At 41.7% G+C, this 19,411-nt stretch overlaps 1 non-coding gene across 1 annotated transcript; it reads right to left on the reverse strand.

Moving 5' to 3' along the window:
• Positions 1-13,142: 13,142 nt before the first annotated feature.
• LOC117130388 lies at positions 13,143-13,248 on the reverse strand. Its single transcript, XR_004453803.1, has one exon. It is a non-coding gene; the product is annotated as a small nucleolar RNA R71 (small nucleolar RNA).
• Positions 13,249-19,411: the final 6,163 nt, after the last annotated feature.

Here is a 19,411-nt window from a genome sequence, read left to right on the forward strand (position 1 = left end):
ATCACCTGATTTGAAAGTGGGATAACTTCTTCATCCCAACTCCTATGAGATTTATTCAACTTCCTGGTGATTCTCCACCACTTTATGTATCCAAATCAAGCTTCTCACAAAGTGATTCATCCTGGTTTGATTGGAACGACGAAGAAGCTGTGCTATTCCCAAACTGGGAAACTGGAATCACCTGATTTGAAAGTGGGATAACTTCTTCTCGCAACTCCTATGAGATTTATTCAACTTCCTGGTGATTCTCCACCACTTTATGTATCCAAATCAAGCTTCTCACAAAGTGATTCATCCTGGTTTGATTGGAACGACGATGAAGCTGTGCTATTCCCAAACTGGGAAACTGGAATCACCTGATTTGAAAGTGGGATAACTTCTTCTTGCCAACTCCTATGAGATTTATTCAACTTCCTGGTATTCTCCACCACTTTATGTATCCAAATCAAGCTTCTCACAAAGTGATTCATCCTGGTTTGATTGGAACGACGAAGAAGCTGTGCTATTCCCAAACTGGGAAACTGGAATCACCTGATTTGAAAGTGGGATAACTTCTTCATGCCAACTCCTATGAGATTTATTCAACTTCCTGGTGATTCTCCACCACTTTATGTATCCAAATCAAGCTTCTCACAAAGTGATTCATCCTGGTTTGATTGGAACGACGAGAAGCTGTGCTATTCCCAAACTGGGAAACTGGAATCACCTGATTTGAAAGTGGGATAACTTCTTCATGCCAACTCCTATGAGATTTATTCAACTTCCTGGTGATTCTCCACCACTTTATGTATCCAAATCAAGCTTCTCACAAAGTGATTCATCCTGGTTTGATTGGAAGGACAGAGAAGCTGTCCTATTCCCAAACTGGGAAACTGGAATCACTTTATTTGAAAGTGGGATAACTTCTTTTCGCCAACTCCTATGAGATTTATTCAACTTCCTGGTGATTCTCCACCATTTTATGTATCCAAATCAAGCTTCTCACAAAGTGATTCATCCTGGTTTGACTGGAACGACGATGAAGCTGTGCTATTCCCAAACTGGGAAACTGGAATCACCTGATTTGAAAGTGGGATAACTTCTTCACGCCAACTCCTATGAGATTTATTCAACTTCCTGGTGATTCTCCACCACTTTATGTATTCAAATCAAGCTTCTCACAAAGTGATTCATCCTGGTTGATTGGAACGACGAGAAGCTGTGCTATTCCCAAACTGGGAAACTGGAATCACCTGATTTGAAAGTGGGATAACTTCTTCATCGCAACTCCTATGAGATTTATTCAACTTCCTGGTGATTCTCCACCACTTTATGTATCCAAATCAAGCTTCTCACAAAGTGATTCATCCTGGTTTGATTGGAACGACGATGAAGCTGTGCTATTCCAAACTGGGAAACTGGAATCACCTGATTTGAAAGTGGGATAACTTCTTCTTGCCAACTCCTATGAGATTTATTCAACTTCCTGGTATTTTTCACCACTTTATGTATCCAAATCAAGCTTCTCATCAAGTGATTCATCCTGGTTTGATTGGAACGACGAAGAAGCTGTGCTATTCCCAAACTGGGAAACTAGAATCACCTTATTTGAAAGTGGGATAACTTCTTCATCCCAACTCCTATGAGATTTATTCAACTTCCTGGTGATTCTCCACCACTTTATGTATCCAAATCAAGCTTCTCACAAAGTGATTCATCCTGGTTTGATTGGAATGACGAAAAAGCTGTCCTATTCCCAAATTGGAAAACTGGAATCACCTGATTTGAAAGTGGGATAACTTCTTCATCCCAACTCCTATGAGATTTATTCAACTTCCTGGTGATTCTCCACCACTTTATGTATCCAAATCAAGCTTCTCACAAAGTGATTCATCCTGGTTTGATTTGAACGACGAGAAGCTGTGCTATTCCCAAACTGGGAAACTGGAATCACCTGATTTGAAAGTGGGATAACTTCTTTTCGCCAACTCCTATGAGATTTATTCAACTTCCTGGTGATTCTCCACCACTTTATGTATCCAAATCAAGCTTCTCACAAAGTGATTCATCCTGGTTTGATTTGAACGACGATGAAGCTGTGCTATTCCCAAACTGGGAAACTGGAATCACCTGATTTGAAAGTGGGATAACTTCTTCACGCAACTCCTATGAGATTTATTCAACTTCCTGGTGATTCTCCACCACTTTATGTATCCAAATCAAGCTTCTCACAAAGTGATTCATCCTGGTTTGATTGGAACGACGAAGAAGCTGTGCTATTCCCAAACTGGGAAACTGGAATCACCTGATTTGAAAGTGGGATAACTTCTTCATGCCAACTCCTATGAGATTTATTCAACTTCCTGGTGATTCTCCACCACTTTATGTATCCAAATCAAGCTTCTCACAAAGTGATTCATCCTGGTTTGATTGGAACGACGAAGAAGCTGTGCTATTCCCAAACTGGGAAACTGGAATCACCTGATTTGAAAGTGGGATAACTTCTTTCATCCAACTCCTAGGTATTCAACTCAAGCTTCTCACAAAGTGATTCATCCTGGTTTGATTTGAACGACAAGAAGCTGTGCTATTCCCAACTGGGAAACTGGAATCACTTTATTTGAAAGTGGGATAACTTCTTTTCGCCAACTCCTATGAGATTTATTCAACTTCCTGGTGATTCTCCACCATTTTATGTATCCAAATCAAGCTTCTCACAAAGTGATTCATCCTGGTTTGACTGGAACGACGATGAAGCTGTGCTATTCCCAAACTGGGAAACTGGAATCACCTGATTTGAAAGTGGGATAACTTCTTCACGCCAACTCCTATGAGATTTATTCAACTTCCTGGTGATTCTCCACCACTTTATGTATTCAAATCAAGCTTCTCACAAAGTGATTCATCCTGGTTTGATTGGAACGACGAAGAAGCTGTGCTATTCCCAAACTGGGAAACTGGAATCACCTGATTTGAAAGTGGGATAACTTCTTTTCGCCAACTCCTATGAGATTTATTCAACTTCCTGGTGATTCTCCACCACTTTATGTATCCAAATCAAGCTTCTCACAAAGTGATTCATCCTGGTTTGATTTGAACGACGATGAAGCTGTGCTATTCCCAAACTGGGAAACTGGAATCACCTGATTTGAAAGTGGGATAACTTCTTCTTGCCAACTCCTATGAGATTTATTCAACTTCCTGGTGATTCTCCACCACTTTATGTATCCAAATCAAGCTTCTCACAAAGTGATTCATCCTGGTTTGATTGGAACGACGAAGAAGCTGTGCTATTCCCAAACTGGGAAACTGGAATCACCTGATTTGAAAGTGGGATAACTTCTTCATGCCAACTCCTATGAGATTTATTCAACTTCCTGGTGATTCTACACCACTTTGTGTATCCAAATCAAGCTTCTTACAAAGTGATTCATCCTGGTTTGATTGGAACACCGAAGAAGGTGTGCTATTCCCAAACTAGGAAACTGGAATCACCTGATTTGAAAGTGGGATAACTTCTTCATGCCAACTCCTATGAGATTTATTAAACTTCCTGGTGATTCTCCACCACTTTATGTATCCTAATCAAGCTTTTCACAAAGTGATTCATCCTGGTTTGATTGAACGACGAGAAGCTGTGCTATTCCCAAACTGGGAAACTGGAATCACCTGATTTGAAAGTGGGATAACTTCTTTTCGCCAACTCCTATGAGATTTATTCAACTTCCTGGTGATTCTCCACCACTTTATGTATCCAAATAAGCTTCTCACAAAGTGATTCATCCTGGTTTGATTGGAACGACGATGAAGCTGTGCTATTCCCAAACTGGGAAACTGGAATCACCTGATTTGAAAGTGGGATAACTTCTTCACGCCAACTCCTATGAGATTTATTCAACTTCCTGGTGATTCTCCACCACTTTATGTATCCAAATCAAGCTTCTCACAAAGTGATTCATCCTGGTTTGATTGGAACGACGAAGAAGCTGTGCTATTCCCAAACTGGGAAACTGGAATCACCTGATTTGAAAGTGGGATAACTTCTTCTGCCAACTCCTATGAGATTTATTCAACTTCCTGGTGATTCTCCACCACTTTATGTATCCAAATCAAGCTTCTCACAAAGTGATTCATCCTGGTTTGATTGGAACGACGATGAAGCTGTGCTATTCCCAAACTGGGAAACTGGAATCACCTGATTTGAAAGTGGGATAACTTCTTCATCCAACTCCTATGTATTCAAAATCAAGCTTCTCACAAAGTGATTCATCCTGGTTTGATTGGAACGTCGAAGAAGCTGTGCTATTCCCAAATTGGGAAATTGGAATCACTTGATTTGAAAGTGAGATAACTTCTTCATGCCAACTCCTATGAGATTTATTCAACTTCCTGGTGATTCTCCACCACTTTATGTATCCAAATCAAGCTTCTCACAAAGTGATTCATCCTGGTTTGATTGGAACGACGATGAAGCTGTGCTATTCCCAAACTGGGAAACTGGAATCACCTGATTTGAAAGTGGGATAACTTCTTCATGCCAACTCCTATGAGATTTATTAAACTTCCTGGTGATTCTCCACCACTTTATGTATCCAAATCAAGCTTCTCACAAAGTGATTCATCCTGGTTTGATTGGAACGACGATGAAGCTGTGCTATTCCCAAACTGGGAAACTGGAATCACCTGATTTGAAAGTGGGATAACTTCTTCATCCCAACTCCTGATGTATTTCAAAATCAAGCTTCTCACAAAGTGATTCATCCTGGTTTGATTGGAACGACGAAGAAGCTGTGCTATTCCCAAACTGGGAAACTGGAATCACCTGATTTGAAAGTGGGATAATTCTTCATGCCAACTCCTATGAGATTTATTCAACTTCCTGGTGATTCTCCACCACTTTATGTATCCAAATCAAGCTTCTCACAAAGTGATTCATCCTGGTTTGATTTGAACGACGAGAAGCTGTGCTATTCCCAAACTGGGAAACTGGAATCACCTGATTTGAAAGTGGGATAACTTCTTTTCGCCAACTCCTATGAGATTTATTCAACTTCCTGGTGATTCTCCACCACTTTATATATCCAAATCAAGCTTCTCACAAAGTGATTCATCCTGGTTTGATTTGAACGACGATGAAGCTGTGCTATTCCCAAACTGGGAAACTGGAATCACTTTATTTGAAAGTGGGATAACTTCTTCACGCCAACTCCTATGAGATTTATTCAACTTCCTGGTGATTCTCCACCACTTTATGTATCCAAATAAAGCTTCTCACAAAGTGATTCATCCTGGTTTGATTGGAACGACGAAGAAGCTGTGCTATTCCCAAACTGGGAAACTGGAATCACCTGATTTGAAAGTGGGATAACTTCTTTCGCCAACTCCTATGAGATTTATTCAACTTCCTGGTGATTCTCCACCACTTTATGTATCCAAATCAAGCTTCTCACAAAGTGATTCATCCTGGTTTGATTTGAACGACGAGAAGCTGTGCTATTCCCAAACTGGGAAACTGGAATCACCTGATTTGAAAGTGGGATAACTTCTTTTCGCCAACTCCTATGAGATTTATTCAACTTCCTGGTGATTCTCCACCACTTTATGTATCCAAATCAAGCTTCTCACAAAGTGATTCATCCTGGTTTGATTGGAACGACGATGAAGCTGTGCTATTCCCAAACTGGGAAACTGGAATCACCTGATTTGAAAGTGGGATAACTTCTTCAGCCAACTCCTATGAGATTTATTCAACTTCCTGGTGATTCTCCACCACTTTATGTATCCAAATCAAGCTTCTCACAAAGTGATTCATCCTGGTTTGATTGGAACGACGAAGAAGCTGTGCTATCCCAAACTGGGAAACTGGAATCACCTGATTTGAAAGTGGGATAACTTCTTCATGCCAACTCCTATGAGATTTATTCAACTTCCTGGTGATTCTCCACCACTTTATGTATCCAAATCAAGCTTCTCACAAAGTGATTCATCCTGGTTTGATTTGAACGACGAGAAGCTGTGCTATTCCCAAACTGGGAAACTGGAATCACCTGATTTGAAAGTGGGATAACTTCTTCGCCAACTCCTATGAGATTTATTCAACTTCCTGGTATTCTCCACCACTTTATGTATCCAAATCAAGCTTCTCACAAAGTGATTCATCCTGGTTTGATTGGAACGACGATGAAGCTGTGCTATTCCCAAACTGGGAAACTGGAATCACCTGATTTGAAAGTGGGATAACTCTTCATGCCAACTCCTATGAGATTTATTCAACTTCCTGGGATTCTCCACCACTTTATGTATCCAAATCAAGCTTCTCACAAAGTGATTCATCCTGGTTTGATTGGAACGACGAAGAAGCTGTGCTATTCCCAAACTGGGAAACTGGAATCACTTGATTTGAAAGTGGGATAACATCTTCATGCCAACTCCTATGAGATTTATTCAACTTCCTGGTGATTCTCCACCACTTTATGTATCCAAATAAAGCTTTTCACAGAGTGATTCATCCTGGTTTGATTTGAACGACGATGAAGCTGTGCTATTCCCAAACTGGGAAACTGGAATCACCTGATTTGAAAGTGGGATAACTTCTTCACGCCAACTCCTATGAGATTTATTCAACTTCCTGGTGATTCTCCACCACTTTATGTATCCAAATCAAGCTTCTCACAAAGTGATTCATCCTGGTTTGATTGGAACGACGAAGAAGCTGTGCTATTCCAAAACTGGGAAACTGGAATCACCTGATTTGAAAGTAGGATAACTTCTTCGTGCCAACTCCTATGAGATTTATTCAACTTCCTGGTGATTCTCCACCACTTTATGTATCCAAATCAAGCTTCTCACAAAGTGATTCATCCTGGTTTGAATGGAACGACGAAGAAGCTGTGCTATTCCCAAACTGGGAAACTGGAATCACCTGATTTGAAAGTGGGATAACTTCTTCATCCCAACTCCTATGTATTCAAATCAAGCTTCTCACAAAGTGATTCATCCTGGTTTGATTGGAACGACGAAGAAGCTGTGTTATTCCCAAACTGGGAAACTGAAATCACCTGATTTGAAAGTGGGATAACATCTTCATGCCAACTCCTATGAGATTTATTCAACTTCCTGGTGATTCTCCACCACTTTATGTATCCAAATCAAGCTTCTCACAAAGTGATTCATCCTGGTTTGATTTGAACGACGATGAAGCTGTGCTATTCCCAAACTGGGAAACTGGAATCACCTGATTTGAAAGTGGGATAACATCTTCATGCCAACTCCTATGAGATTTATTCAACTTCCTGGGTATTCTCCACCACTTTATGTATCCAAATCAAGCTTCTCACAAAGTGATTCATCCTGGTTTGATTGGAACGACGAAGAAGCTGTGCTATTCCCAAACTGGGAAACTGGAATCACCTGATTTGAAAGTGGGATAACTTCTTCATCCCAACTCCTATGTATTCAAATCAAGCTTCTCACAAAGTGATTCATCCTGGTTTGATTGGAACGACGAAGAAGCTGTGCTATTCCCAAACTGGGAAACTGGAATCACCTGATTTGAAAGTGGGATAACTTCTTCATCCCAAATCCTATGAGATTTATTCAACTTCCTGGTGATTCTCCACCACTTTATGTATCCAAATCAAGCTTCTCACAAAGTGATTCATCCTGGTTTGATTTGAACGACGAGAAGCTGTGCTATTCCCAAACTGGGAAACTGGAATCACCTGATTTGAAAGTGGGATAACTTCTTTTCGCCAACTCCTATGAGATTTATTCAACTTCCTGGTGATTCTACCCACTTTATGTATCCAAATCAAGCTTCTCACAAAGTGATTCATCCTGGTTTGATTTGAACGACGATGAAGCTGTGCTATTCCCAAACTGGGAAACTGGAATCACCTGATTTGAAAGTGGGATAACTTCTTCACGCCAACTCCTATGAGATTTATTCAACTTCCTGGTGATTCTCCACCACTTTATGTATCCAAATCAAGCTTCTCACAAAGTGATTCATCCTGGTTTGATTGGAACGACGAAGAAGCTGTGCTATTCCCAAACTGGGAAACTGGAATCACCTGATTTGAAAGTGGGATAACTTCTTCATCCCAACTCCTATGAGATTTATTCAACTTCCTGGTGATTCTCCACCACTTTATGTATCCAAATCAAGCTTCTCACAAAGTGATTCATCCTGGTTTGATTGGAACGACGATGAAGCTGTGCTATTCCCAAACTGGGAAACTGGAATCACCTGATTTGAAAGTGGGATAACTTCTTTTCGCCAACTCCTATGAGATTTATTCAACTTCCTGGTGATTCTCCACCACTTTATGTATCCAAATCAAGCTTCTCACAAAGTGATTCATCCTGGTTTGATTGGAACGACGAGAAGCTGTGCTATTCCCAAACTGGGAAACTGGAATCACCTGATTTGAAAGTGGGATAACTTCTTTTCGCCAACTCCTATGATTTATTCAACTTCCTGGTGATTCTCCACCACTTTATGTATCCAAATCAAGCTTCTCACAAAGTGATTCATCCTGGTTTGATTTGAACGACGATGAAGCTGTGCTATTCCCAAACTGGGAAACTGGAATCACCTGATTTGAAAGTGGGATAACTTCTTCACGCCAACTCCTATGAGATTTATTCAACTTCCTGGTGATTCTCCACCACTTTATGTATCCAAATCAAGCTTCTCACAAAGTGATTCATCCTGGTTTGATTGGAACGACGAAGAAGCTGTGCTATTCCCAAACTGGGAAACTGGAATCACCTGATTTGAAAGTGGGATAACTTCTTTTCGCCAACTCCTATGAGATTTATTCAACTTCCTGGTCATTCTCCACCACTTTATGTATCCAAATCAAGCTTCTCACAAAGTGATTCATCCTGGTTTGATTGGAACGACGATGAAGCTGTGCTATTCCCAAACTGGGAAACTGGAATCACCTGATTTGAAAGTGGGATAACTTCTTTTCGCCAACTCCTATGAGATTTATTCAACTTCCTGGTGATTCTCCACAACTTTATGTATCCAAATCAAGCTTCTCACAAAGTGATTCATCCTGGTTTGACTGGAACGACGATGAAGCTGTGCTATTCCCAAACTGGGAAACTGGAATCACCTGATTTGAAAGTGGGATAACTTCTTCATGCCAACTCCTATGAGATTTATTCAACTTCCTGGTGATTCTACCCCAAATGTATCCAAATCAAGCTTCTCACAAAGTGATTCATCCTGGTTTGATTGGAACGACGATGAAGCTGTGCTATTCCCAAACTGGGAAACTGGAATCACCTGATTTGAAAGTGGGATAACTTCTTCATCCCAACTCCTATGAGATTTATTCAACTTCCTGGTGATTCTCCACCACTTTATGTATCCAAATCAAGCTTCTCACAAAGTGATTCATCCTGGTTTGATTGGAACGACGATGAAGCTGTGCTATTCCCAAACTGGGAAACTGGAATCACCTGATTTGAAAGTGGGATAACTTCTTCATCCTAACTCCTATGAGATTTATTCAACTTCCTGGTGATTCTCCACCACTTTATGTATCCAAATCAAGCTTCTCACAAAGTGATTCATCCTGGTTTGATTGGAACGACGATGAAGCTGTGCTATTCCCAAACTGGGAAACTGGAATCACCTGATTTGAAAGTGGGATAACTTCTTCTTGCCAACTCCTATGAGATTTATTCAACTTCCTGGGTATTCTCCACCACTTTATGTATCCAAATCAAGCTTCTCACAAAGTGATTCATCCTGGTTTGATTGGAACGACGAAGAAGCTGTGCTATTCCCAAACTGGGAAACTGGAATCACCTGATTTGAAAGTGGGATAACTTCTTCATCCAACTCCTATGAGATTTATTCAACGTCCTGGCGATTCTCCACCACTTTATGTATCCAAATCAAGCTTCTCACAAAGTGATTCATCCTGGTTTGATTTGAACGACGAGAAGCTGTGCCTATTCCCAAACTGGGAAACTGGAATCACCTGATTTGAAAGTGGGATAACTTCTTTTTCGCCAACTCCTATGAGATTTATTCAACTTCCTGGTGATTCTCCACCACTTTATGTATCCAAATAAGCTTCTCACAAAGTGATTCATCCTGGTTTGATTGAACGACGATGAAGCTGTGCTATTCCCAAACTGGGAAACTGGAATCACCTGATTTGAAAGTGGGATAACTTCTCACGCCAACTCCTATGAGATTTATTCAACTTCCTGGTCATTCTCCACCACTTTATGTATCCAAATCAAGCTTCTCACAAAGTGATTCATCCTGGTTTGATTGGAACGACGAAGAAGCTGTGCTATTCCCAAACTGGGAAACTGGAATCACCTGATTTGAAAGTGGGATAACTTCTTTTCGCCAACTCCTATGAGATTTATTCAACTTCCTGGTGATTCTCCACCACTTTATGTATCCAAATCAAGCTTCTCACAAAGTGATTCATCCTGGTTTGATTTGAACGACAGAGAAGCTGTCCTATTCCCAAACTGGGAAACTGGAATCACCTGATTTGAAAGTGGGATAACTTCTTTTCGCCAACTCCTATGAGATTTATTCAACTTCCTGGTGATTCTACACCACTTTATGTATCCAAATCAAGCTTCTCACAAAGTGATTCATCCTGGTTTGATTTGAACGACGATGAAGCTGTGCTATTCCCAAACTGGGAAACTGGAATCACCTGATTTGAAAGTGGGATAACTTCTTCACGCCAACTCCTATGTGATTTATTCAACTTCCTGGTGATTCTACACCACTTTATGTATCCAAATCAAGCTTCTCACAAAGTGATTCATCCTGGTTTGATTGGAACGACGAAGAAGCTGTGCTATTCCCAAACTGGGAAACTGGAATCACCTGATTTGAAAGTGGGATAACTTCTTTTTGTTGAGATGAGCTGAGGGATATAAGGAGAGTTGTTCAGGGTTGAAGAGGTTGTGATGTGGAGAAGAGGAGAAGGATTGGCCTTAGGGAGAACTGATATCTTGCATATTTGCATTGTTTTATCCATTCATCCATTAGCATTTTCATCATATAGATTAGGATTTAGCCATGTCTAGGTTACATTTTGCATACATATGTCTCTATCAGGTATTTGAGTACCACATGGAGTTTCTGGAGACATTTGGGTGCATTTGGAGCTCAAAGGAGGTGATTAGAGTGGTCTTTGGACGAGCACTGCCTGGAGCGACTTCTGGGAGCGACGGCATGAGGTCGCTGTGCACCACATCCCGGAGCGACTCATCCAGAGCGACTGCACAAAGTCGCTCGCGTTTTCACATCCGGAGACACACATTTTGACCTCGGAGCGACCTTCCAGAGCGACGTGCTGAAGTCGCTCCCGAAGCTTGGAGCGACCTTACCAGAGCGACAGGGAGAAGTCGCTCGCCATTTTGGTTCTCGAAACACGAAATCGCTCTCGGAGCGACCTCTCGCAGCGACCCAGCGAGGTCGCTCCCGAAGCCCAGAGCGACGTGCTGGAGCGACTTGCCGAGGTCGCTGCGCGTCGCCTATCTGCTCGAATTCATGTTTTCTCAAGGGCCTTTTTGTCATTTTATGAGCACGTTTTTTATCTGAAAACCTATGTTTTAATACTCTGTAAGCCACCAGAGGGGATTATCTTTGTTCTTAGAAAAACCACCAAAAACCTTTGGAAAGGGATCTCTTTGAATGAATTGATCAGTTTGTTATTGAAATTCTGTGTTCCTTTTATTTCCTGTATTTCTCTACATGATTAATCTGAAATCCAATATGGGTTTAAGAGGAATCATGGAGATTAGTGAGTAATCACCTTTTGAATTCATGGGTTAGGGAGATTAAGGGTGATTAGGTTAGAGCTAGGATGTTTTAGTGTAGATCATTCATATTTCCTTGCTAGTAGAGTAATCATAATGCATCTTCTGAGTTGGCCACTCAGTTGTTGATCCTTAGGCATTTCTCACCCGAAAGGTGTTCGATGAAATGCCCGAGACAACTCTCCTAGGCTTTTAGTATACTTTGCCAAAGACATTTGTTGTTAAAGGTACTAAGATAGCTAATAGACTTGTTAGTAATGATTGCTTTCATATTATTCAACCAAAGACATTTGATGTTTGAGATATGTTAGCAAATGAGCATTCATCTAGACATAGAGCTTGTTAGAATTGTGTCTAGGCTTAAGGTTGATAGTTTGATTGATCATCTGCCATCCTTAGTTCGATACTTGATCACCCAAGGTCTAATCCCTATACCCATGAGTTCTCTTTTCCTTTAGTCAAGAAAGTATCATTCTGTTATTGCTTTCTAGTTTTAGTCATAGTTTAAAACCCATCTAAATCATTGGTTGCACTTAGATTAAGTGAGTACTTGCATTCTCAGTGCTTTGATATCCCTCAGAACTGGTTCGACAATCTTCTATACTACAACATTTGTCTTAGGAGCCTTGAAAACTCCTAACATCAAATTGGCGCCGTTGCCAAATTCTGAGTAGATTTAAACATTGAGATTTAGTCACTTGCTTGAGACTAAGTCATTTTTATTTTCTTTTGTTACTGATTCTCTTTCTTCACCTCCCTTTAATCTACAGGTGTATGAACTTGAGGAGCAGGGGTCCATCAAACCTAGTTCCAAGAGCTGCAGACATCAGAGCTTTAGAGAGAGAGTGTGCTAGAAAAAGAAGAGAAGAAGAACATCAGGCTCAATTGCAGAGACTGACACTGACATGGGAGACGTTCATCAAGAAGATGCAGGCGTCAATGGCGCTAACAACAATGGTCCACCTAACCAACAGCGAGCAGCTCGACCCATTGGCACTTACGACCGTCCCAACATTCATGGTCATAGATTGGGAATCCGAGCACCCGCTGTGGCAGCCAACAACTTTGAGATCAAATCAGGACTCCTCAACGTGATCGAGAACAACAAGTATCATGGCTTGGCTCTAGAGGATCCATTTGATCACTTGGACAGGTTCGACAGCTACTGTGGGTTGTCAAAAACCAATGGTGTGTCCGAAGATGCCTTAAAGCTCAAGCTATTCCCTTTCTCTTTGGGGGATAAGGCACGTCAGTGGGAGAAGTCTCTACCCAGCGACTCCATCACCACTTGGGATGACTGCAAGAAAGCATTCTTGGAGAAGTTCTTCTCTACTTCAAGAACTGCTAAGCTGAGAAACGAGATTTCCAGCTTTCAACAGAAGAACTTGGAAGGTTCAGTGAAGCCTGGGAGAGATTCAAGGGCTACCAAGCTCAATGCCCACACCATGGTTTCTCTAAGGAGAGCTTGCTGAGCACATTCTACCGTGGTGCTCTCCCTAAGTACAGAGCCAGACTGGATACAGCTAGTAATGGGTTCTTCTTGGGGAGAACTGAGGAGGATGCAGAGGAGCTGGTTGACAACATGGTTAAGAGTGATGCAGTCTACAGTGGAGACCACGACAGAAGCAGTAGAACTGAGGATAAGCAACGAGGAAGGAGTTGAAAGCTCTACAGGATAAGATAGACATCCTCCTTGCTGATAAAGCTACCCAAGAGCAGCTGCACTTTGTTGGCAACCCAAGCCAAGAGACACCAGCTGTTGTCCATGAAGTTGAGGGTTTGGAAGGTCAGGAAGAGCTGTGTTTCATCAACAACAATGGTAGCTGGTACAAGAAAGAACCCAACTTTCAGTACAACAACTACCAACAGAAGTCCTATTCCAACAACCAGCAGAGTGGTTATCCGCCTCGGAACAATCAGCAAGGCAGCTATCAGCCTCAGCAAAATCCCTCGTCTGGTTCCTCTGCTCCTCAAGAGAGCAGCACTGATACCTTACTGAAACAAATCTTGGAGTCTCAGACTAGAAGTGAGAAGCATGTTGGTTATGAGTTGAAGAACCTTCATACCAAGATTGATGGGAGCTACAATGAGCTCAACAACAAATTCTCACACCTTGCTTCTACAGTCAGGAATTTAGAGAATCAGTTTGCTTCCATGAACACTCACCAGAATCGCCAGCAAGGATCTCTACCTGGAAAGTCTGACCAAAACCCCAAGGAGGCCAAAGCTATCACCCTTAGGAGTGGTAAACAGTTACCTCCTAGAACCCTCACCAAGGATGCTGAGAAACTAGGTGAGGGGGTTGCCATCAACATAGATGATGAAGTGGTGATTGTTGATGAGAAGATCAATGACGAGATCTTGGAGAAGATAGTGGAAGCCAAAGGTAAAGGAAAGGTTGGGGAAGAGAAGAAGACAGTAAAAGATGGTGAAGTTGTAACTCCAGCAAGTGAAAGTTCTTTTGTTCCTCCTCCCTATGAACCCAAACTTCCATTCCCTGGTAGATTCAAGAAGCAGCTGCTAGAGAAGTACAAGGCTCTGTTTGAGAAGCAAATGAGTGAAGCTCAGGTTGCAATGCCCATCATCGATGCTTTTATGTTGATTCCTCAATACAGCAAGTTCTTGAAAGATGCTGTAGCTGCAAAGAAGAAGGAGATGGAAGGCATGATGATTCTTACCCATGAGTGCAATGCCATCATCCAGAGGCTTGATGTTCAGAGAAATTAGAGGATCCAGGAAGCTTCACACTACCTTGTGCTCTTGGACCTATGGTATTTGAGAAAAGTCTCTGCGATTTGGGAGCTAGTGTCAGCTTGATGCCTTTGTCTGTTGCAAAGAAGCTTGGATTCACCCAGTTCAAGAAGTGTAGACTCTCTCTGGTGTTAGCTGATCGTTCAGTGAAGTATCCTGTGGGCATCTTAGAGGACCTCCCTGTGAAGATTGGAAGGTATGAGATACCTACAGATTTTGTGGTGCTTGAGATGGGTGAGGAGGCTCAAGACCCATTGATTCTAGGAAGGCCATTCTTAGCTACAGCAGGAGCTATTGTTAATGTGAAGGAAGGCACGATTGATCTCCATTTGGGTAAAGAGAACATCCTCCACTTTGACATCAAGAGGAAAATGAGGAAACCAACTGTGTTCGGGCAAGCCTTCTACATTGAAGAGATGGACACTCCTGCTGATGAGCACCTTGAAGAGTTACCACCTGAGGACGACGAGGAGGGATCATCTCCCTCTACTCATTCCCCATAGAAGGTAACCCATCACACTCCCCTGTATATACCATTTTATTTTTGCATATTAGTCTTCTTTTCGGTATCTCTCTCTCTACTTGACAACACAGAGACTGTGTAACTCAAGTTTGGGGGAGGTACCAAGTATTTGATCATGTTTGCTTTGATGTTGTTTCATTGAGTCATGCATTGCATACCTATTTGCATATAAAAAAAAAAAATCAATCATTTAGTTTGCATCATTTGCATTTCTAGGAGAGTCTAGAGCATATAGGTTGCATTCACTGCATTGGGAGCAATGATTTTAAATGCCTTGTAAAGAACACTACGTTGCACTTGACTAGCTTTTGCACCTCTCAAAAAGACTTGTATGTTTCGAGCCTTGAAAACTCTTCCTGAAACTTGTTGATTGCTGAAACTCAGTCTTTGAAGCCAACTACAACCTTATTAGAAATGAATGAACTTAATGCTTCTTGCTTAGGGTCCCTTGTGTACTGAGTCATGGCTATACACACTGGAGTTGTCACATCTTTTATGCCAATCTTTTTGACAAACTCTAGTGGTAGACCACTCCCAAAACCTTTCCTTCCTTTTAAGCTTTCATTGTTTGATGAGTGAGGCCTTCTTCGGAAAGTCTTACATGCGCATAATGTTGAGAGTATCGGGAACGACAATGCTTGATCTTCATTTTTGCTAGATTGGACACTCTTTTGTCTAGCTATAGGTGGGATGGTGAGTGTTGTGATCATGATTTGGGAGAAATGAAAAATAAAAAGGATAGACTCTTTGTGCTTAAGTGAATCGATTTTCTGGGATAAGTAGAGAACCTCTAGCTCTAGTTTTGAAAAGTCTTGGCCCCCAACCTAAAAAAAAATATATATAAAAAAAAAAAAGAAATCGAAAAAAAAAAAAAAAGAAAAAGAAAAAAAAAAAAAAGAAAAAAAAAAGAAAGGGGGGCTAGCAAAGTTGTTAGGAGCTAAGAAATGTTTTGAGGTTGTGAAAAATCCCTTGTAGATTTCAAAGAGAAGGAGTTAAAGTTCTTAGGATCTTTTGGTGAGAGATGTGAGTAGGGTTTGACATTGGGAAATGATTGTGTGATTTGTATGTTTGGGAAAAGGGTAGAACAATGGAGATTGAGCATTGTATGCATGAGTTGGTCCCTTTCTTAGATATATTATGTGCAATGTCAAGGCTACTTGTTTTGAGAGTAAACCACCTTAAAGATCATATGTTTTGAACCTCTTGAATCACTTGAATAAAAGCCTTCCCTTACCCAACCAAATGACTTGGACCAACTGACCATTTGCAAGAATTCACCTGATGTTTTGTGCTTAATGAATGTGAGAGTTGGTTGATTTGAATGTGTGGATGCTTGATGATGAGTGTAAGAACAAAAAGAGTTAAGATAGGCCTAGAGAAGCTAGAGTGTAATAAGAGAGTGTGCTAGTTGTGTTTCTTTTGGCTATGTGCTCCCACCTTCAACCTCTCTCCCTATGAGTTCTAGAAAGTTCACTTGTGGACAAGTAAAAGAACAAGTTTGGGGGAGTTGATATCTTGCATATTTGCATTGTTTTATCCATTCATCCATTAGCATTTTCATCATATAGATTAGGATTTAGCCATGTCTAGGTTACATTTTGCATACATATGTCTCTATCAGGTATTTGAGTACCACATGGAGTTTCTGGAGACATTTGGGTGCATTTGGAGCTCAAAGGAGGTGATTAGAGTGGTCTTTGGACGAGCACTGCCTGGAGCGACTTCTGGGAGCGACGGCATGAGGTCGCTGTGCACCACATCCCGGAGCGACTCATCCAGAGCGACTGCACAAAGTCGCTCGCGTTTTCACATCCGGAGACACACATTTTGACCTCGGAGCGACCTTCCAGAGCGACGTGCTGAAGTCGCTCCCGAAGCTTGGAGCGACCTTACCAGAGCGACAGGGAGAAGTCGCTCGCCATTTTGGTTCTCGGAAACACGAAATCGCTCTCGGAGCGACCTCTCGCAGCGACCCAGCGAGGTCGCTCCCGAAGCCCAGAGCGACGTGCTGGAGCGACTTGCCGAGGTCGCTGCGCGTCGCCTATCTGCTCGAATTCATGTTTTCTCAAGGGCCTTTTTGTCATTTTATGAGGCACGTTTTTTATTCTGAAAACCTATGTTTTAATACTCTGTAAGCCACCAAGAGGGGATTATCTTTGTTCTTAGAAAAACCACCAAAAACCTTTGGAAAGGGATCTCTTTGAATGAATTGATCAGTTTGTTATTGAAATTCTGTGTTCCTTTTATTTCCTGTATTTCTCTACATGATTAATCTGAAATCCAATATGGGTTTAAGAGGAATCATGGAGATTAGTGAGTAATCACCTTTTGAATTCATGGGTTAGGGAGATTAAGGGTGATTAGGTTAGAGCTAGGATGTTTTAGTGTAGATCATTCATATTTCCTTGCTAGTAGAGTAATCATAATGCATCTTCTGAGTTGGCCACTCAGTTGTTGATCCTTAGGCATTTCTCACCCGAAAGGTGTTCGATGAAATGCCCGAGACAACTCTTCTAGGCTTTTAGTATACTTTGCCAAAGACATTTGTTGTTAAAGGTACTAAGATAGCTAATAGACTTGTTAGTAATGATTGCTTTCATATTATTCAACCAAAGACATTTGATGTTTGAGATATGTTAGCAAATGAGCATTCATCTAGACATAGAGTTTGTTTAGAATTGTGTCTAGGCTTAAGGTTGATAGTTTGATTGATCATCTGCCATCCTTAGTTCGATACTTGATCACCCAAGGTCTAATCCCTATACCCATGAGTTCTCTTTTCCTTTAGTCAAGAAAGTATCATTCTGTTATTGCTTTCTAGTTTTAGTCATAGTTTAAAACCCATCTAAATCATTGGTTGCACTTAGATTAAGTGAGTACTTGCATTCTCAGTGCTTTGATATCCCTCAGAACTGGTTCGACAATCTTCTATACTACAACATTTGTCTTAGGAGCCTTGAAAACTCCTAACATCAAGAACCGTCCGTACCGGTCCGTACAAGTCCGTACCATGGCCGTACGGCCGTACAGACGGTATCGACCATGCGGTAAAGAAATGTTACCGCGAGAAGAAGTTCACGGTCTGATCACGTTTTGCCTTGACCAAAGAAGGCATATGACCGTTTATGGATAGAGGAAGAGCATCTCTACAGGCTGGCACAGGCTGGAAGGATAAGGTTCACTTTTAGCATAGTGACCACGCGTGTGGAGAGGCTCATTGGTCCGGTCCAAATTAAAGGCTCCCTTAGACTTGACCTCACATGCTTAGTCTCTTCTTAAAACCTAGATAACACTCCTATATATTGTAAACACTCTCTCATTAATGGATTAATGCGAATCATGTTACTCTCTCTCTAGTCTCTCTCTTGTTCATCATGGTTCATACATAAATCTCCCCATTTCTTTCACAATCTCTCCTAAACTTCTCTTAATCTCTTACCAAATCTCTCTTAATCTCTCAATACCTATTCTACTCTCTAATCTCATATGGTATCAGAGCCAGGTTGGCTTTGGTATTGAGAGATCCTTGTTCCTTTCTTTACATTTGCGAGTTTGTTCTTGTGTGATAAAGAAGAGGAGATGGAGACGACCAACTTTAGCAAACTGGTGACGGTTCCGGTTGCACTGAAGGGAGGCTCGAACTACTTGATGTGGTCCCAGTTGGTGAGGACTACCATTGGAAGACTAGGGCTGTGGAACCACATCACAGATGATGGTCCGGAGCCAGTGGCCAAAGAAGATGAAGAAGAAGGCGACGGGAAGACTCTTGCGGTAGCTGAAGCAAAGAGATGGGTCCAAGAGGATTTGATGGTGCTGTCTGTGCTCCATGCCTCCCTGGAGCTCCCCATACTTGAAGCTTACGTGCACTTTGAGACTCCTAAGCGCCTTTGGGACATGCTCCATAAGAGGTATGGAAACAAGTCCAACATAAGTCGGGTGTTTGATCTGAAGCAAACCATCAGTGTCTTGAGGCAAGATGGAGAAGATCTCACTAAGCACATGGGGAAGTTTGGAGCTTTGTGGTCCGAACTTGAGAGTCTTAGACCCAACACAACTGATGAGGAATCGCTCATTGAGAGGAGAGAGCAAGATCAGGTGTTTGGGCTATTGATGACTCTAGATGAAAGCTACCAGGATGTGATCAAGCATATCCTGAGATCACCTACTCTCCCATCCATGGAGGAGGTATGCGCACAACTTCAGAAGGAGGAAGGCTCTCTTGGGTTGTTTGGAGGCAAGAAGGGAATGTCCACGGCTCATAAAGCAGAAGAGGCGCAAGCAAACAAGGCAGCGTACCGTGGAGATGGAAGGAAGTATGAGAAGTATGAGGGAAGCTGTGAG

This window comes from Brassica rapa, unplaced genomic scaffold, assembly GCF_000309985.2.
Source record: "Brassica rapa cultivar Chiifu-401-42 unplaced genomic scaffold, CAAS_Brap_v3.01 Scaffold0431, whole genome shotgun sequence".
Classification (NCBI taxonomy): Eukaryota; Viridiplantae; Streptophyta; class Magnoliopsida; order Brassicales; family Brassicaceae; genus Brassica; species Brassica rapa.